We start from the raw sequence: 22,076 nt of genomic DNA, 5'->3' as shown, positions 1-22,076 counted from the left end.
AAGCCTTTTATTTTACTTTCAGTTATAGAAGACTAAAAAGACACTTGTGAAGCACAACTCTTGTTACAGCAACAAACTTCATAGCAGGTTTGCCCCTCTGACCTCATTCACCCTAAAGAGGGAATCATTTCACTGCATTCCCTTTATTTCACATTGAGCTGTTAACCAGCTCGTGACTACATTCAGACTGTTGAGCACAGGAGCCACTAAATGTGCAAGGATCTTTTTTTTGACCTTTACTTTGCACCTTTTTGCACTGCCTGCCAGAAGGTGATGCAGCACAGGGCAGTTCAAACAGAAGGGTTTTACAAGGGGATGATACAACACCATCAAAAAAGTTGTCTTAAGAGTAGCCTCTTGGTTCCAAAATCATGGTGTGCCTCACTCAGTAAATTCCAAATAAAAGAGCTTTTAATTTACTGAAGGGCTGGTTGTGTGAGACAGTTGCTTCATTGCCCCTGTGAAAGTCAGTTTAACTTGATGTTTGTGCTGCTGCTTTTGGATCACCAGATGTACAATTAACCACCTTCATCATTTATTACAGTCACAAGAGAAAGATACATAATGAAGTGCACTAACTTTTTTATGAACCTCTGAAAGACAGCATCATGACAGGTGATGATTTGCTCACTGCTCATTGCAACCTGAGATTCATGCAAAAGAGGCAAGAAATCTGCCAGGGTGACAATGATCTAACTGCTTCACCTTTGCTTCAGCAGAGACATAAAATATTCCATCTTTCTCATACATTAGTCCTGAACAGAAACAGAACTGAAGCTACATGTGGTATAAGTGACTATTAAATAGAGTATTAAAAAAAAAACCTCGATTCCCTATCCTTTCTTATTTCTATTTTATTGTGAAGATGCATTGCAACTGTATCTTGGGGTGAAAGGAAGTTACAACTGAAAACAAAGAGCACAATTAATAATAATTATGTGAACTGTGCTTTTAGATTAGTTATCTAGAGATAAGAGTTATCTAGAGAGTTATTTCATATTCTCCATCACTGGATAACTCCCTTTCCTCTACCTCTGTGCTGGGTGCCAAGTTCCACAATAAAACATTTTCCTGCCAGGCATCCAGCCATAAAAAGATGACACTTGAAATGGTGATGTACCATTTCTCTTAAAAGAGTTCAGCTGCAATGCTTAATCATCTTTTTTTCTGCTTTTAGTTTTCTGTGATTTTAACTGTCACCAGCCATTGTTCTTCCCTTCATGTGTATATATATATATATAAAAAAAAGTTTGAAAAACACCTAGTACACATTGTATTTTCTTAAAAAAAGATACTTAGAATTATTAAGTTATAAAAGTTTTTCTTTTTTCCTTTTTAATAAGCTAGATCTTTTTCCTTTAGCAAAAGTCACAAAGAAACCTGAGAACAAGACACAGACATTTCAATGCATTTTTTTGATTGGATGTTCAACACATCATCTAACTAAGATGCCTAAAAACATTGTGGCTACAAAGCATGGTAAAGCATCACTTAAAAACACACAGTTTTGTGCAGACTGTCTGTTGAATAAGAAACTCATGTACCAATAAATAACAAAATCTTTAGAAATGCCATTATCACCCAGAAGCTGATCCAGTAACCTCTCTGATGGAAGAATTGAGTAGTACTTTCATGCTCTGTTTTTAAGTGTTATTCAGGTCAATCTGCACCCTACTAGCAGAGCATATTCATATTCAAGATATCACTAAGAAGTGGTAGAGAGAGCTGCCAGACTCTATCTAGGTCTTTTACAAATGTTCAAGTGAGGTCTACTTAAGCTCATCTCTACTTCTGTCTGCATACATCTTAAACTTTGTAAGATCTTACAATGCAAAGATACAATATCTAAGATGCCTTTTATTCTCTGCTTCCTGGAAGAAAATAAATAAATGAATAAACAATGGCCTGTTTGTGAAGGGCCACACTGCTGTCCCTTTTAGCTTTGACACTTGATGCTCTATGACACCCCCTGCTTATCTCTGTCTAGCAAGGGCCAAAAGGGGAGAACAAGATTCTCAGTGTTGACCTTCTTCTAATACTCATTGTGACTGAACCTCATGCTTCAGGGCTTCAGCCAGATGTTGGAGAGGTCAGGACCAAATGCTCCTCTGCAGTTCAGTGTCTTTGGGTGGACCTTCCCATGGACCACCAGGGACCAGCCCGAGGTTCAAAGGAGACAGGGGATGAAGCAACCCACTGTTCCCAAACTGCAATAGGAATCAGCCTTGGAGACACCTGACTGGTGTCTGACCAGTTCACAGGCTCAAGGCATTACCAGTCACCAGACCATTCATATTCAAAAAGATTTCCCCTGTGTTAGATGAGCAAGGACAAGTGGTTTCTTTCCTTATTTCCCTTTCCAGTACAGAACCTGGGCTTTCCCTGGGGCCACTGGGATGTGTTTTATACAAGCTGGACAATACAGAAGGCTTAGACAGCAATCAATACACTTGTTTCTATTGCTTACTGCTTATGACATGAAGTTTTCAGAGGAAAAAAATGTATTTTCATCATGGTCTCTGGGTAAAAATATATTGCCTGCGATATACTGGAATAGGTCAGCATAAGTTATCTCGTGGTTCCTTCTTGGTCTTTGGTATTATGGAATACCATATTTTTTTAAGGGCCTAATTCCAAAGTATATGTTTGGCTGCCATTGCAGAGAATTATAGAATTTGCTGCTACTTCCTTATTAGTATCACGTCCACTTACTTGTATATAAATATGGATCTGTATATATGCAGCAATATAGACTTGTATGCTCACACACAATAATATAGAAATGTAACTAAGCAGCATACATAACAAACTTTTTTTTTCTTCTTTTTTTTTTTTCTTTTTTCTTTTTTTTCCTCCAATGAATTGGTTCTCTTGTTCTTGGACCAGCTTAACCCAAAGGAAAAAAACATGAAATAAGTTGCCTGTGGGTTTGCTCTCAAACAGCCTCTCTGTGCTGGCCAGGAGGGTGACACTATGAATCATGCCCTGGTCACCCACTCCTACTGAAACAACCCTGGGCAGTCTCAGCACAGTGTCCAGCATCACTGCCAGAGCTCAGCAACTCTGTCCCTATGTTCCTCTGTTTTAAGAGGTTTTAAAAAATGCCATGAAGTGCACTTGCTTTAGGCCAAACTTGGGCTTGAAAGGAACCAATTCAGAAGAAAACATACTGAACAAATTAACTCCCGTTCCAGTATTCTCCTTTATCATTTAATTAATGTTAACATTGATAAGTGAAAAGTCAGCTAATTAGGATTGTTTATTTTGAGCTTGCAACTTAAAGGGAAGGGTCACTTACTGAAGGGTAAGCAAGAAAATATACACGTGTGAAATGGTTCTTAAGAGCATAAAACTATTACTTTTTAAGTGGTCTATTCAAAGCATCTCATTGAATACTTTTTACCTTCAGATTTTGAATGAAAACAATTAACTGAGGATTTTTGTTGTTCAGAAGGTAAGACCTCTAGATTTTTACCAGGCTTGAGTGCACAGGAAAGGAATGAATCATTTGCAGGAAGAAAGCAGAATGCAAAGAGGTCACAGAACAAAATCCCATTCTCTGTAGAAACATAAACTGATTTTCTCTGTTTGCACTCTAAATAGCCAAAACCCTATTACAGTAGCATGTTTAAAAAACCTAAGAATTCACACTATGTTCCACTCAGGACTTTTTAACATCCCCCCTGTTATTTTCAGAATTTTTTCAGTGTATTTACAAACATCTGTAACTCCAAACAGCTCAAGTTTCAGGCCTTGATCTGCAAGGTAAAATTCATGAGTTAACCTCATTTTTTACACGTGTATTTTCCAGGATCAGACACTTCTCAAAGATCTTGCTTTCAGTTAGCAACAACACTCATTTAGAAATTGTAAAAACAATAAAATAGGACTAATGAAGTTACATCTGAAATTTATATATTCACCTTTACAGTTAGTGAGATTAATGTTAATGTGAAGTCCTCCTATCATTACATATAACATTCAATTATTTATTACATCTTGAAAAATACATTTAAAGTCACTTTGCTAAATATTACATAGCAATAAAATCCTTTTAGCCCTTGTTTGCAATCTACACTTCACTTAGACATCTTAAAATCACAAAAGCCATCCACAGAGAGGGATTTAAAAAACATTAATTTAGAATACTTGTTTAATAGAAAGTGATGGCTTAAATGCTACAATATGTTCCTCAAATATCTTCACATTAAATGGTAATTGAACAAAAAGCTGCCTGGCCCTCTTCAAGGGCAAGTCCCACAAAGCTCCTCATTATCGTAATTTCCAATTTGGAAGCCAAACTAAATAACAAGAGGTAATTTGCCAATTAGAACTTCCTGCTCTTTTTCCCTTTATTCCTTAAACACCATTCAGGGGCTGAACCAGTCAAACACTTTTAGCTTCAAAACTGCAACTGAAAGAACTGAATTTGGGTCTCTCCCCGGTGAAGCTGTCAAGAGGCAGCAGTGATGCATACCATGTCCCAGCACAAGTTTCCCCTAAATTCATGGAGTTTTCTCCATGTTCTTCTTCTGCCTAGGGTTTCATTTGCTCATTTCCTTCATTTTGCTTCCCTTCTAGTTTTCCAAATTTAAAAACTAGCAACTTCTGACGGATGAAAACATCCCCTGGACAAAATTTGTCTTTTGTGTTTGGGAAGCTTTCAGAAAGTAAGAAGCCCCTGATGATAAAAGCAACACAAAAGAGTGCTCAGAAGGAACAAAGTTCCATTCAGCTGGTGAAAGCCACAGAGCCCAGATCACTTCAGAGAGATTTACAGCTTCAAAAACAAGACCATGTATGAGCACTGCTACACCATCCGGAGACTTCAAATCCTGACCAAAAACCAGTGAAATGGGTTTACTTTTCAGAAGCTCATTTGAAATGCATACATGCAAGGCCAGGCACAGGTGTACAAATGAAAGGTGTGGGATAAAAGGGATACTCAGATCTAAGATCAAGATTTAGAGTACACTACTATCCTGTCACGTGGGGTTTCAGCATTCCTCTAAGTCTTTCAAAGGAGGATGGATTTTTTTTTTTTTTTTTTTTTTTTTTTTAGGTTGTTTGTTGTAGCTTTTTTTTTTTTCCCCTGATCAATGTGGTCAGTGAGCTCACGTGCCTAAATTTCAAAGGAGGCAGAAGGAGATGGATAGAAATGAAAAATGCTATAAAAACTTAAAGCTAGAAACTCCAGCTCAGGTATCACAGAGTCTTGTCGTGACCATGGGGTTGGAAAGGGGGAAAAGAACTAAACAGTCAGGCACTATGCTAATATAACCACAGCCCTTTCAGGTGGTAAGCAAGCCTTTTGAGAGTATGCTACCATGCATTTGTATTATATATAAAACATAATCAAATATAAGCCCAGAAAGCAAACTGTGTCCTGGGCTGTATCAAAAGAACGGCAGTCAAGGGAAGGGATGCTCCCCCTTTGCTCTGCTCTTGTCAGACCGCACCTGGAGTTCTGTGTCCAGTTCTGGAGTCCCCAGCATCAGAACGACACAAAGCTCCTGGATTGTGTCCAGAGGAGAGCCACAAAAATGCTCAGAGGGATGGAGAACCTCCCCTGTAAAGCCAGGCTAAATTTGGGGTTGTTCAGCCCAGAGAAGAGGAGGCTCCAAGGTGACCTTAGAGCAACATCCCAATACCCGAAGGAGCTACGAGAAAGCTGGGGTTGGGTTTTGGACACAGGTGTGTAGGGAGAGGACAAGGGGAAATGGTTTCAAACTGTCAGTCAAATTCTACTTTTAGTCTGCTGGCAAGAGGCAAAATCACACAAGGAAAAAAAAAATTAAAAAGCACACAAAGAGCATATAACTGGTCCATAAAATAGAACAAGATCATTAAATCATGTCCATTTAATGATATTCTGCATGTAAGTAAATTGTAATCTCATTTATATATGAATTCTGGTGGAAAAGATGAAACAACTTCTGGTCATCTCAAACTAGAGGCTGATATGAAACGATGTAAAAGAAAAAAAGTTTCATTCATAGACCAGTAAGGTAACAGCTATATAAGTCAGGCTCAATCTTGATGTGGATACTTTGAAAACTGCATTACCCCACATTACCCCACTGTCATTCTAAATATTTAAAAAAAAAAAAAAAAAAGGGAATTGTTAGATTTCTTGAATTTCTAAAGTCCTTGGCAGTTTTTCTCAACTCAGTTAATCAACTAATACTTCCTAGGGGTCCTTCTGGGATGACTAAAAATCCTGTTTTCATAGTCCTCAAGGACTTACGACTCTGTTTATGCTTGGGATAAGACCCAGGAGTCAGTCTATGAATCAGTACTTTGTTTGGCAGAAAGATAAATACATGTACTTGAAGAAACAGATTTGCAACTTTCTAATTTATTTTAACAGCATGCATCAGAAATAATTTTGTTCAAAAAGGGACCAAGCAGGAGAAATGGAATTAAATGCTAAAAAAAGAAGTGAGTTCTCCTCAGTCCACTCTAAACCTCCAAGGAGGGGCCTTTGCAGACTGCTGAACTCATAAACAAACATATAAATGCTTATATTAATATTTTATAGCAATGAAATGCCATTATGCAGGATATATTACACCCAGAGATCTCAAAGCACATAATTTACCATCTCAATATCCCACTTGCACGTGTCATGGGCATTGCTACACCAATTTTTAGGGTAGGTAAAATTCAGACACCATTGGTTTTTTCTGCTTCCTTCTCCAAAAACAGAACTCAAAAATGGCTAAATTAATTAAAATAAATTTCCTAAACCACATGATGTTCAGCTTATTAATGGGTATCATTAGCCTCCCTTCTAAATGACTGTGCTGTCACATAATCCAGCATAATTCAAAATATTTAGTCATTTTCCTCTCAGACAGCTCTGGATCAATGAGATAGCACCCAAATCTGTTCACAGCAACTTAGTCATCAGCTAATTCAGCTTTTGAATAAAATTCTGCCAGACTGTGAAATCTTCCTTATCTACAGAAACACAGGAAAGTTGTTTTTTAAAAAGCAGACACATTTTAATCTTTTCTTTCTACAACATATTGCACATGATCAACCACGACTTAGTCATAAAATCTTCAGATATCCAAAACCCAAATCAGGGAAAAAAAACTTTCCAAAAGTGGGGGAATCCTGATTAAGTCTCAGCTTGCTGGAGTGCTCGGACATCTCATACAAACACCAATATTTTGCAAGGCTGGATCAGATCATCCTTGAGGTCCCTTCCAAGCTGACACCCTCTGGTTCATGATTCCATTATTTAAAATGGCATAGCAATGAAGTTATAAAATTAAAGAAACATAAGAACACCATTACTATCAGATGTGAACTGATTTACACCCCAAAGGCCCAAGGCAATGTATTCCCAATTGCATGTCCTAACCATGACTAAGTTTGTCCCTCATCCCATGCTTGGGGTGAGCTGGTCCAGATGCTCTGGTCTTCATTTCTAGAGACAGCCCAAAGAGGGAAAAGCCAAGAGGTAATGGGATGAAGCAGGTTGCTACAAACCAACCTTTCAGGACCATTGTGAATTTCTGCTATCAAAGCTATTTCTGCAATGTGTTTCATGAGGAAAGAGCTGCTCCCAAGCAGGATGCCTGTCACACTACTTCAGCCCTTCATTTTTACACAGAATGTAGAGCCAAACGTAACATTTTATTGTACCAATTAAAAACCTGCCCTGGAAAACCCATAATATGGTGTATAAACACTGAAATTATAGAGCAGTAGAGTTACACACAGAGTAATAGTCACTCTTTGCTGCCCTTTACTGTCTCAAGTGACTTGGTGGTCCAATTCCTCACGAACACCTGGTAGATCCCCAAAAAACATCATTATCACTGGCAGCTCCTTGGCAGCCTGAGCAGAGAGACCAATGCCTGGCACGAGGAATTCATTGCCCTCCAAATCCTGGCAAGCATCCTTCTGCACCATGACCCAGGCAGACAGGGAGGAGCTGCCTGCATTAAACCTGTTCTGCCAGTGAAGAGCCCTGGTCAGTAAGAAATGATAAAGATAACACATAAATAAAGCTCTGCACAGAGAATGAGACAAGCACAAGGCTCTTGGCTTGAGTAAACTTCAGCACATGTGTCCACATCCTCTCATCTTTCTTTCTTCAATTCCAGTAAAAAAAAAAAAAAATGAATATACATATAAATATGTCTAAAGACTTATTATATGATGGAGGGATAGATGGAGGAAGATTTCCTCAGGGGCCACCCATCTTAGTTCTATTCAGACCTGCTCAATAAAACCCACAGCCTGTCAAGTCCCACTGTCTGTGCCATTTTGCACAGCACAACTAAACCTGTCCCTGCCTCCTGATGCTGCAGACAGCTCCCACAGCTCCATCAGTTCATTTTGTGGAATTCAAAGACAGGGAGTGAGAAGCTGATGAAATGGGATCTTCAGGAATCAGAGAATGAGGTGGGTTGGAAGGGACCTTAAAGCTCACTCAGTTCCAACCCCCTGCATGGGCAGGGACACCTCCCACCAGCCCAGGTTGCTCCAAGCCCCATCCAACCTGGGCCTGAACACTTCCAGGGAAGGAGCAAAAAGCAGGAATTAATGAACTGTGATGAAATTTGATAAAATGTCAGATGACCAGTTTGCAGTTTTGAGGATGCTAATAGATCTAGTAGAGGACACAGGCTGGAAAACTCACAACAAAAGGCAGTGAATACTTTGCAACAATTTTTACACAAAGTGAGAAAAAAAAAGGCAAAAAATTAAAATTTACACTAGGAAAAGATAAAAACCCTTCAAGTAATTTTCTAAGTTTTTCTGAGACATCTGGCCTGTTTGATTTTTAATTTTGTTCCAAACTAGAAGCACCAAGGTATCCTAAAGAAAAGGCAAGGCTGCTTGTAGAACAGGTCTGACCTCCACATCTAACCCGCAGCCTACTGGGAAAAAGCAGCACATTCCAAACCCCCATTTCTCCCTTATTTTAACTGTCATTAATTACTTTTAGTGCTAAAAAACAATAGGTTATAATCCAGTAAAATCTGAGAACTCTAGAAAGCTTCTATTCAGGCTTAGGTATCAATTTTAAACACCCTACCACTCCACCAAATTTTCTTACTGTAAGAGCTGGTTTCAGCAGCTGAAATTCATAAGAGAGGGTCCCTTGCTGCAGAGAAAAGCAAAGCAGCTGGCAAAGTTTGATCCTACATGATAAATATCCTAAAAACTAACAGAATATATCTAAAGAAAGCATTCCCTTTATCTGCTTACTCTTACCCAACTATTTCATGCTGCTATCCTGGTTTTATTAATATATATTCAGACATATATTGAAGTAGCAAAAAGACTGTATGTACAAATTCCAGAGTTAAATTCTACTCTTGGCTCTCCCTTTCCATACCCAAAGTAACTCCACTGGTTTTCCATTAAGTAATCCTGAAACTAAAAAAAAATATGACTGGAGTGCAGATTCTGGGTTTGTTATATTAAGCCACATTAGTCCAATGTTTCACAGGATACTCTTTGTTTTGTTCACAAAATGCAACCATAATATCCTGAAGGAATTCACCTTAGAATGGTAGTTTAATAGTAATTCAGCTAAAACAGGAAAAAAGTGCAAGTATTCCTCTTTCATATGAGACAAACATTTATATATATTTCAGGGAACCACCAACTTGCCTCCCTTTCCATTCTCTTTTTTTTCTTCTCTCTCACACCCTCCCAGCCCTGCTCACCATCTGAAATTTGATTAAAAAACTAAACATACTTTGTATTCTCTCACCAAATGGGAAAATGTTATATTTAAGGCAAGAAAACAGCCCCTAGGAAAGTAAACACTAAGATCTCTAGCAGATGCACTTTTAGAATAAGAAATTTTCAGGGGCTACATTTAAAAAAAAGATGCTTCTGCAACCATCTGCTTGAAGAGACAGAAGTGGGTTGGTCCTGTCACTTGTCACTGCCACAGCTCAGAATCTGCAAGCTCCAATTTAACCCTTCTGAAGAAATGCAATTAAAAATGCATAAAAGGAAGCATTTAGACACTGCTGGCTAACCTAGTGTAGGTGTCAAGTGAAAGAAAAATACAAAGAAATTTTCTAAAAGGGTCTTTGTGTTCCAGATAAAAGCGAAGTCCTTTAAATCCTCTGCTTTTGAAGTGGGCTTCCCAGGACTAAAACATGGTCAAGAGTAAACCAGATCATTTCCACTGACTCTTCACCTCCCACCCCACTCATTCCACCCCCTTTCCCTCCAGGAATCACTAAAAACTCTAGGAAATACAAACATGACCTCCCTCTCTGCACCTACCTGAGAGGAGGCTGCAGCAAGGTGGGTGTTGGACTCCCAATTTATATGTGATAGAACAAGAGTGAACAGCATCAAGTTGCATGAAGGGAGGGGTTTAGATTGGGTAAAAAATTCCTATTATTTTGGGGGGAAAAAATTATTCCCTGAAAGGGTTACCAAGCACTAGAAGAGGCTGCCCAGGGAAGGGGCTGTGACACCATCCCTGGAGGCATTTAAGAGATAGAGATGTGCTGCTCAAGGCCATGGTTCAGTGGGGGATTTGGCAGTGTGCTAGCTTAATGGTTGGACCTGATGTTCCTCAAGTTCTTTCTAACAAAAACAACTCTGATTCTCTGACCTCTAAGTATTTAAAGAGCAATCAGCTGAGGAGCACCACAGGAAGGTATCTTCATGCATCTGGGATGCAGGCATCCTAAAGCTGCACTTTATCACATTTGTATTCTAATGTGAAGTAGCACAGCTTCTCAAACAGCTGTAGGAGATTGCTTCAGCTCAGTTTTCTGGAGCAGCATCTCTGCCAGCAATGTTTGATATGATATTACTACCATATCATGATGGCAGAGCTCTTCAAGCAAGAGCTAAAAGACATCAGACTGCAGACACACAGTGAGATGCAAGTTTAATAAGTTATTACAATTACTGTATCAATAATATATACTATAATTCCTAACTCTTTTTTTTCAATATTTTCAGTTCCAATTTTTAATATTTTCCCCATAATATTCTATTAATACAACTCCCAGATGAAAGCACAGCACAAATGACATCTTTCAAAAGATGTCATTGATGCAGTTCAGCAGACAAGTGACATCTTTATGACCTTCCAGTTAAATCCCCACTTCAAGCACCTATTTATGTTTGCCCCAGTGATTTAAGCACAGCTTTGTTTACTAAATCTTCTTTGTTAAAGGCTAACACTGATAAATCTAATACCAAAACTTCCAAGCTTTTCAGAGATGAGCAAGACCAACAACTCTGGGAACAACAACACTGAGCCCTTAATCACAAAGCCTAAAAAAATGTTAGTAGCTAGGCTACCAATGTCACAAAATAAATGAAGTTTCAATGGCCTCATGGGCAGGAGTGGGAGTTAGTGACCCTAACAGGTTCAGCCTGTTCTCAATGAATCCTTAAACACATGGATTTGTAGGCAATGCATTTAAAAGCCAAGTTCATCAGATGCTAAGACTTGTGATGACAACCATCCTCTGTTCTGTCCCTCCACACTACAATTTTTTCACCCTTATTATTTCAGTATATGGTATTTCAATATGGTTTATTAACCAATTGCACAAGCAATCACAACTCACTGCTTTCACTCAGTTCAAGGAAAAAAAAAAAAAAAAAAGTTGTCATTTTCCCAGTAGCTTCCTCTCCCTTTAAAATACCATGAAATCATGCAGTTCAGCAAGGAATCTTCTAAAAATATTCAACAGCTTCTACTCAATTAACACTGTGATCTTTAAAGAAGACAAAAGGTTTTTACTTCCTACTGTAGATTTATGTCAATGTAACCACTAATGATCCCAACTGAGAACACTCTTTGCATTTATATAGTTTGAGGCATGGGGACTAAGACAGCATCCATGAAATCCTGAGAACCATTTTCATAGAAAAGGTGAGGATGTGCCCAATAATACTTGTTTTTTTTTTTCCCAGGTTTAATTTTTCAGCCACGGATATTGAATCCAACACATAAAATGATAAAGAGTAAACTCCCTTTCCTGCCTTTACTAAGAAGGTTTGTAAAGACTGAATGACTACTGGAGGTAAAGGGAGTTGAATGGCACACAAACATCTTTTTTATCTTTTTTTAGCATTACAGAAGTGTTACACAGATTCTTCTTAATACCTGTTGAGCAGAGAACCAGTGGCAATACAGAGGTATTACTTATCTTAGGAATCTTTTGTGATAATTCCCTAGTACATTAGATTTGTGGGTAAAAGGAGCCACTTTTGATTTAATAAAAGGCAGTGCTATTTACAGGACACTCACTGAGCCATTCTATCAAAAGGCAATTATTTCAAAAGAAAGATTTCAGGCCAAATAAGCAGCTCCTATAGGTTTTTTTAAAGGGTCTGAGATTTAGGGAGGCAACTCTGCATCATTACCCACAATTGAGGAACTTTAAGCAAATAATCATCTCTTGTCTTTACGAGATAGTATGTAAACTGTCAATAAAATATATAAAATGAGTCCTTTAAGCAATATTTGCATTGTTAGGTGAAAATATTGAAGTGTTCTCAAACACTACAGTGAAAAAGGTCTGAAAAAGAACCTATCACAATCTTAGGTAACCACGGAATGAAATTCTGATGAACTCTGATGATTAATCTTACAGACTGCATTTTTTCCTTTTTTTTAACCTTTCCTGACTGCTCTAATAACAGTAAATAATTTCCTGTAGGAGTGGCCCACACTGCAGTTGTATTCAAAGAAGTAAACCTTCTGTCAGTTCCCAAATAGATTGTGAATCTGCAATCCTCATTCTGATCATAGGTGTTGACCAGCATCTTTTCCTCCAGAAGCTGCTATACTAGAATGTCAGCAATTTTGGGGTTTTTTTTCCAAAGTTCACAGCTCTTTACTATGGCAGCTAAAGCAGCCTTCAAATACTATACCTCCAGCTAGCACAAGGTGAACATCTGGACCCAATTTTCTATTTTATAGAGGAAAGTAACAGTTTGATTGGTGAGTGAACATAAGCCACAATAGATCATACATTCCACACTTCTACCTGAAATACTAGTATTTCTCTAGCTTTTTATTCTTGAACATCATCAGTAATTCCAGATGTGACCATCTATCACAATCATATTTATTGCACTTTACCAAATTATGGCATTACAATTCTCCTCCTCTGACACCCCAATTAGTCAACTGACACAGGAGGTTAAACCATATATTGCCACTGATACCTGTGACTTAAAAGATGCAGAATTTAGTGGCTGTGGTGGGAAAGGGCAGCCCCAGATTGCTGCCAAAAAAAGAACCCAACTGGGACAGCAATGAGCAACCCTACTCATTGTACAGACAAGGTCCCCTGCATCCCCATGGGAAAGGAAATTGGTTATCTAGGAGTTATCACCAAACATAGCACTTATCAAAAGGGTCAGGATGAGAATCTGCCTTTTAGCCTGTGTGTCTGAGTTCTGCTCAGCTGTTCTGGTTCTTGTTTCTGGGCAGCCAGGCCACTCTGCACAGCAGGAAGAAAATAACCTGCTGTCAGGGCTGCACCTTCAGCATCCTCCTCCTGGAGCAGCTGAGTGATAGAGGGGAAGAAGACAGCTCCACTGCACAGGAATCTGGCACTCCTGCTCTTTAATATGTTGCTTTAAAACCTGCTCTTTAATATGTTGCTTTAAACCAGACAAGAAACATCACCTTGTTCCTGGCATCCTACCAAGTGAGGATGATTGACTTTCCTGGTTGTACTCATGTGCCCTCACACTGCCCTTTTCCCTCCACCTCTTCTGCTTTTAGTATATCCAAATCAAATCCACTCTTGTTCTTCTCTCTGGACCTCCAGATGTGATAACAAGGAGGTGGTTGGGTTTTATTCCATTTCAAAGCAATGGTGTTCCTCATGCTCCAAGCAACATTAGGGAAGATCTAAGCAACCACTCCTTTTTCTTACAGCTGCCACAGCCCCAAAAAGCAGCAGCTCCAAGGGAAAAGGGGTGAAACAGCTATGGAGCACCCAGCAGATCATCAGCAGCTCACTAAGCAAAATTTGAGAGCAAATGAAATAAAGAATAAGCATTAGAATTGATTTGTTGTTATGTCAGCAACCATAACTTAGCAATCTAATGTTATTGCAGTTACTGTAGGTTATGTCCTCTGCCATGGGGTTTTTAAGGGTGCAAGAACCACATAAGATCTCCTAGAGAGCAACCAAAATGTAAGCAAAAATAATGTCATTAAGGGTCCTTCACCCAAACAATGAAGATTTAAATGAACTGTTCAGGTTTAAGTGAAAATTATCAGCCTAAAACAGACAAGTAACTACTTTTGCCATAGAAATATTGATGAGTAGTTGTCGGAGTTTGGTTTCTCTTCTGTTTTCACCCAGTGAGGAGAAGCAGAAACTAACGCTCTTTTGTTTCAGGCTGATGGGTAGAGAGTTAAATTATTATAAATGTCATGGTTTTTTCTTCATAAAAAAGGCACAGCAGCATAGCCTGTATCAAGTCCCTCTGACATCACCAGCAAAAAAATCCCTTCAGCTTAAAGGAAGCAACATCAGGCTAAACAATTCATTTTACAGAGGTGTAAGCAGACTTCAAAGACATCAAGGACCCTTGGTGTAATCAGAGGAAAGAAAATGTGGCAGAAATAAAAGCATCTATCTGTGACCATGCTCTTCCTTCATATACAGTGATAGCAATCAGGAAAGCCAGTAGAGCTTCTCAGTCGAAATGAGAAAGAAATCATCTGCCAGAATACCAATATTTACAAATTTGAAGAAATCTTAAGAGATTCCAAGTTAGTTGCTTTGTTCTAATCCAGGGGCTTAGAACACTTTCCGTCCTCGTTTCTTCGGAAAGGTTGGCAGAGAATGTAATAGCTCCTCTGGAGAGCCAACAAAAATAGAACACACACTCATATATTCTGCATGGACCAGACCCACTAACAAAGGTGACATTTTAAACCACAAGTAATTCTCTCTCTCCTTAACAAACTTGTATGTTCAGCCAACAGAACATCATGCTCTAGCAAGAGCCTTTTTACTGTGATGTTTGTAACGCAGTGTTCGTCCCTATTATCAACAAACCTGTGAAACCCAAGCTTGCCCCCTCCAGCTGCCTTTTTACATGCACATCCTGAGCAGTCACTGACACAAGAAAATACTGAGCTGGCACCAGTCACACAACCACGTAGCCAGCACTGACATATCCACCAAGTTTAAATAGTGCCGTATCATTCCCAACACTGCAGCGCCAGTATCAAAGGCTTGGACATTACTGGGATGCCACAGTCTCTGTCTCCAAAGCTTCTGAATACCTCTATATAAAATTACAGTTATGTTGACAAGCCACCTGTCAGGCTGAAGAAAAACTGTGTAACATTGTGCCCTTGTGAGGCCACCTTTTGCTGCATGTCTTCATGACATTTTCCCTTTTGCCCAGCACACCAGCCCCAGGGTGGGAATGGCCAAGGATGGGTGTTTGGGGCAGGGCAGTGCCAGGCAATGGACCCAATGTCCCCCCAAAAGCATCTTGATCATTTTATGGTGATCCAACAGTGCCTGGGAGCACACAGGTTCTGCCACCCTTGCCAGCACCACCTCCTGCTCTCCCAAAAGGAACCAAATCCCACATTTGTTGCTGTGGGACAAAATGAGAGAGGCAGGATGCCTCTCAATATAAGTTCCTTACTGCAATAAATAAAATAAATAAAATACTGCTCAATAAAGTTCCTTACTGCAATAGGAGCACTGTGGGATAAGAAGTTTCCAAAAAAAAAAATAAAATTCACAGAACAGATAGCACACCATTGAGTTGGGGGGTGGGTGGAAGGCCAGTAGCAGGGTGGCTAAGACAGAATTATTCCATGATCCATCTCTAAGGATTTTAATTTTTATATTCTTCAGATTCTCACCTCTCAAAGACTCTCTCAGCTAGAGGCTGAGGCATTTGGATGTTGAAAACGTTGGGGTTTAATGTTCTGTACATGCTTTTCAGTATTCTCACATACCACTGCAGCATTGCTCTTGTGGAATTTCAAGAAACTTCCCCAAGTTTTTCCTTAACTTATTAACTTTTTAAAGTTTTAATAGCAATGCTGTAGAGCATAAAAATCCCTTTGCTTATAATGGGTGCCTCTGTGATTTTTAGATACTTAGATTAGGCTGTCTTCTTACTATTTCCTTTTTACAAAGGTAATTTAGAGTTTCTGACACTGAGATCTTGGCCACCCTATTAAGCACCTAAATCTCCCTTTATTTACAGCTTAAGAAGATAAGAATTACAAACCTTATCATTTTGCCCACAAGTAAACCTCAGTGCCAGTTTGGAGAAATCCTTTTTAAGTGTTGCAGGGCAGTTTAATCCTACATCAACCCAGATTTTTGCTTCCACACAAAGACTGCCAGCTAAGCTAACAATTGTAGGAGTAGCTTTTTTGCAGGGAGGACACCTGTTCACTACAAACTGGAGTAAGACAGGCTCCTCATTTCACATAAACCACCAGCTGTTAGATGGCACCAGGATTCAGTGACTACTGACCTGGGATAGATTTGAACTGGTGACCCAGGAGTGGAAGGCTGTATATCCAATTACAAATTCACATTTAAAAACCTCAACTTGCACTTTTTGTTCACATTCTGATCTCAAAAATGTCCAACAAGTGCCCTTCATTTCAAAGAAACTTGGGTATATCTAGGAACCTTTTTGGTTTTGGCTTTTAAATTGTGGGTTTAATTGCACACACACTTCCCTGCACTATATATCCTGATAGGTACACATATATATATCAATAACTATTATATCTATTATCTTGACTTCCTAGCTCTCATAATACACGTAATAAGAATGCATAGGTCTCAAAAGTTGGTGCCTAAAACAGAATGAGGTTTCCATTTTGCATCTTATGAGTTAAAACCCACAAAAAAAGGTATTTATTTAAGCACAGTTGAGGTTCATTCAGCAGTCCCAAGCAGTTGGAGGACATGGGATCTGAGAGTAAGCATTAGCAGATGGCTATGATTAAACAAGCAGAACCAAAAAAGATGATTGCTCCGAAGAGCTAGGAACAGGTTGACCTGGAGAGCAGAGAAACAGCTTGGGAGCTGAAACAGAGCCTGGAACGGATGAGAACCTTTAAAAGTGCTGGAGTGGTGGTCCTGTCCTCACTGTTTCTGAAGTAAAAAAAAATAAGATGTGGCAGCTGCACCATGTAGAATGGTTCTGTTCACTGGAAGAGGAAAACCAGAAGAGAACAGGGAGAAACAGAAGCAGCTTTGCACTAGTGGTGAAGACCTAAGTATGGAGGGTATAGTTATTTATTTATGACTGAGATATCACTTGGACTCAGACTGCAAGATATTAAAGCAGTTTGGCCATCTTCTGTATGCTCAGTGTTCTGCTTACATTCCAGCTGAAGTAGTTCCATTGCCAACACAAAGGTAGAGAGAGAAGACCTCGAGTTTGACTTCATGTAAAAATGTAGGAATGAAAGCACTTCTCTAATCAGTCAAGGGTAATAAAATGACAGAATTTTAAGACTGTAGAATTACAGGCTTAATGAACTTAGGGTCTTTGCAAGTCAAATGTTTCTGAAGAGATGCAAGTCTGACAAGTGGGAAACTGCTGAACAGAAGAACAGAAGAACAGCAGCTGAGTGACAGTGAATACAGGCAGGAAGGGCAGAGAAAAATCTACAAGAGAAACAGCAGCAGAGCATTGGGAGGGAAAGCTAGAAAACTAAAGCTCACAAAATAAAGCTGAAATCAAAGAAAAAACCAGACCTTTCACATACAGAGAGCAACTCATGTATCCCAGTGTCTGAAGAGTAAGCCAGAATTTATTGTTCCCCAAAATTTCTTGTATACATTAACAGAAAAAAGCAGTAGTCATTTAATGTCAGGATTTGGGGGACGGAAGAGTATTAGCAGAACCATTTCATGACTGGAGCATCTCTACTACAAGAAAGTTGGGGTTGTTCAGCCTGGGGAAGAGGAGGTCTCTGGTGACACCAGTAACCTCCCGGTATCTGAACAGATCCTACAGGAAAGCTGGGGGCATACAGTGATAGGACAAGGGGCAGTGGCTTTAAACTGGAAGATTTAGGTTTGACGTTGTGAAAAATAGGGGTCATAAAAGTGTAGTTTATTGTTTTGTTTAGTGCTGTCTGGGTTGTGCGGGCGGGCCGACCGCGGGGGGCCTGCGAGACAGGGACGTCACGTGACCATTCCCCTCAGCAGCAGAGCGAAGCCCGCGAAACGTGAAACTGTTCCCCTCGGCAACAGAGCGAAGCCCGCGCAACGGGAACCAATGCTGGGGGAGCCCGCGGGATGAGAACCAATGATGAACTGATGGGAGACTGAGGGGGAAGGGCTTGATGGAAAAGGCCGGTTTTACATTATTGAAGGTGTGAGCCAGTTGCTGGAGCTGTGTCTCCCTGGCCACCCAGCGCGCTGCTTTCCTTATATAGCTCTCACGTTCTCAATAAAAAGTTCTTCTGTCTAAACATAAAGTCAGCGTTTTTGACAGACATTGAAAAGATATTCTTTAGCATGTCAGTGCTGAGCCCCTGGCACAGGCTGCCCAGGGAAGTTGTGGCTGCCCCATCCCTGGCAGTGTCCAAGGTTGGATGGGGTTTGGAGCAACCTGAGCTGGTGGGAGATGTCCTCAATTCTTCCAGAATTTATTTCTTCTCTACTGGGAGAAACTTGTATTCATTATGCAAAATCATTAGCTTTTCTGTGGAGCACATACTAGAAATTTCTAGATCCTGGGTAGCAGCCTACATTTAACCTATATGCATAAACCTCACATCACAGGACTGCATACAAACCACTTTCAGACTTTCTCATTACACTGTCTTTCTGACTTGTGCTGTTTTTACTGGACTAAAAATAGGATTTATTTGTTCTTGTCAGAGCCACAAACAGATGTGAAGTGAAATCAGTGAGATCAGCTAGGAAACTCACTGAATTATATGAGTATTTTCACATGCTTATAAAACAAAGCAGTAGGTTATAATTCAAAAGCAAGTTTGCAAGGTTATTAAAAAGATGAATATTTGCTGACTGATTCAAAAGCACATAAAGACATATAGAGACAAATATACATATGCATGCATACATCTCAGCAAGCTGATTCTTATGCTTCCAAGCCCTCAGGATGATCCCAACCTGTCTGCAGCCTCTTTTCCTGCAAGCTGGATTTCTGCCTTGCAGAGGCTGGGAAAGAAGAGTTTAGAGAACGAAAAAAAAGGTTTTATAAATCTCTCAAGGTAATGAAAGCAAGCTTAATCCATGCAGCCCCTGCCTGATAGGAAAACTCATGTTTGAAATGACAACTTGCACCATGCTGAGGCAATTTCCAGGTGACAAGACAAGGTATTAACTCCCCAATGAGTAGGATGTGTTAAACTGCAATTGAGGCTCCACTATCAGCCAGCTGCTGTCAAGGGAACAGAAGGACAAGGCAAAAAGAAGCCAGAGGCAGGACTGGAGCTGCAGGATCTGGAGCAGCAACACATGGAGCCAGCTCTCCCCTCAGGTCCTAATCAAGTCACCTTTGGGACCTGCCCTGTGGCATGGAGACTGGAAAAAAGTGGCAGAATTTCTGCTGTCCACCTACACATTGGCAAAACTTCTACCTAAATGTTAAGCAACTCCCTCCTCCTCCTCTACACATCCACCACAGGGCACTAACATGCAGTTTTACAAAACTTTTCCATCAAACACAAGGTCCCATGTGACTTTGTTCAGGATTTGACCACCCTAACCATGAATATTTGTTGGAAAGCTGCATTCCTAGCACATGATGATAGGCACACACATGATACAGGGAATTAGAGATCATCTAATTAACCTGGGGAAGATGACTCAAAAGCCTGAGCTGCCTTTTCCTCCCACCACGTGTTTCTGTCAGTCAGGAGCTTAAACAAAACCATCATGCATCCCAAGTTCATGAACAAATTGTTTCAGGTTTTATATTTTCAATTGTTATTATTATTATTATATATAATATATATGCTTTATCTATATTATTTTATATATTATATTTTTATACTATTTATATATAATATTCTATTATTACATTTTTATTTATTATAATATTTTATATTATTTCCTCTTCCTGTACCCACCAGTACTGGGTGTCTAATACCCTCTTCTAAGGTCTGTTTGGAAAACCAAGCACTGCTATGAAGATATCAAGAATACACCACACTTGATCAGATAGATACATCCATGTCTCATTTAGAAAACTCTAGGCTCATCCAGACCAGAGTAAAAATGTGGCTTACATTCTTGTTTCAGCTTTTAACCACTGCTCCAGCCACCACCTTTAGGTCCCTTTAAATCTAAACCTTGTCCCCAAGTACAAGCTTGAGTTTCCTATCATTAGGAGAAGAGTAGCCATTTATTAACCCAATGTCAGCTTAGACACTGGGCCAGCAGTGAAGCAAGAGGAGAAGGGTGACCTTTCCATTGACCTGGATCACCAGGTGATGACCCCTGTGGTCCAGACCCTAAGGGAAAGTCAGCACTTTAAAGGGATCATTGTGATTAATGGGTTTTCCCAGGCTCAGTTCCCAAAGGAGCCATTGCTGAAAGAAACAAACAAATAAATAAAACCTCAGTCCCAGGTAGTTTTGTTAGGTAACATGTATTTTTTCAGCTTCTAATCATCTTTGTTGTAACTGGGAATGACATGGAAAATTCTCTTATAGATTTATTGTAGGAAGCTAAATTAAGCTTCTTGGCATACAATCATGCATAATTAAAACACATTCCACTTGCAAAGCAAAAAAGTCACCAATAACTCCCTGTTACACTGAATTTTGGGCCCCTGCTACTGAGCTTGACTTGTAGCACCCCAGCATCACTTGCAAAAACTTGGCTTCCAAGGAAGATGGTTTAGAAGAAGAGATAAAAAACAAGTTGAAATTACCAGAAAATTAAGAATGCTTTTTAAAGTTTTTCTCGAGTAAGACAATTCTCTTATTTTTTTATTAGCCATCTGCTTTCTCAAGCCCAGAACACTTGCAATGCCAAACCCCAAGCAACTTGACATTATGAATTTCCAACCTCTCTATTCTAACACAACACAGGTGAAGTGACACAGTTTGCTGCTCACAAGTTAAAAAGAGAACTGTCAGTAACTTCTTGACATTATTAATGCTTATCTTTAAGTGAAAAATTGCTGGCGAGACCACCTCATGCACTTTCACCACCTTCCTCATCCACACAGGGATGGCAAACCTAAGAGATAAAGCCCTGAATATCCTAGTAAAGCACTGACTTCTCCTAGCCACCATAACTTAATCAAGAAATAACTGTGCAATTAATTATAAATTCCTGTTGTTTATATTGGTAAACAGGAGGGCATCCAGCTCTGAGACCTTAAATCACTCAATTTTCCTGGGGGGGTCTGTACTTCACATTGCTGTATTTCAGTAGAGCTGATTTCAGTATCAGTCCTGCCAGGTTTTGTTGTTCTCAAGTAATTCTTAAGCATCTTTTTTCAGAATAGAGGGTGAGCAGAGCACCTGTCAGCCTTGAAGGAGCACAAGGTCACAGGATGTTTGCCCACTAAAAGGTTTCATGGCCCAAGAAATGTCTCTGACATTTATAGAATAATAATTTTCTGTAACTGTTGTCAGAAAGCATATCCTATAACAAGAAGCACAAAGCCAAACTAGTGACCATATGCAATTATCTCCAAAAGACCTTTCCACTGTTAGCAATTATTCAGAAGGAATATATCCTTGGAGAATTAAAAAAAAATAAAATTCAAAACCAGTTAGAATTACAGAAGTATTGAGAAGAGGATCTCCAGAACTAATGGAGAAATTACTAAGATTGTTTACTTTCTATTCTCTTTCCTAACACTCAAAAATATTTTTATTTTACCTTTTTTATCTCAAGTCAGAGAGTAATACCCTTCTGCCTATACCCATGGAGATAACACTTTGGAATTCCTCAGCTGATGATTAATTTAAAAAAAGGTTACCTGGAGAATTTAATGGAGATTCCATATACTGCAAGCAAGAACACAAATTCATTACATACTGCATTTAGTCCAAGAATTCAGTATTTCATTTCCTGTGAGGGCAGAGATGAAGCTCTCAC

The 22,076-nt window shown here is 39.4% G+C and overlaps 1 protein-coding gene across 1 annotated transcript in view; it reads right to left on the bottom strand.

Annotated features, from left to right (window-relative positions):
• COL25A1 (collagen type XXV alpha 1 chain) overlaps positions 1-22,076 on the bottom strand; it is a 256,844-nt gene that overhangs the window by 169,661 nt on the left and 65,107 nt on the right. The gene's annotated exons all lie outside the window — the stretch shown is intronic.

The sequence above is a fragment of the Calypte anna genome, chromosome 4A (genome assembly GCF_003957555.1).
Source record: "Calypte anna isolate BGI_N300 chromosome 4A, bCalAnn1_v1.p, whole genome shotgun sequence".
Lineage (NCBI taxonomy): Eukaryota > Metazoa > Chordata > Aves > Apodiformes > Trochilidae > Calypte > Calypte anna.
This window is presented reverse-complemented; position numbering and strand designations above follow the sequence as displayed.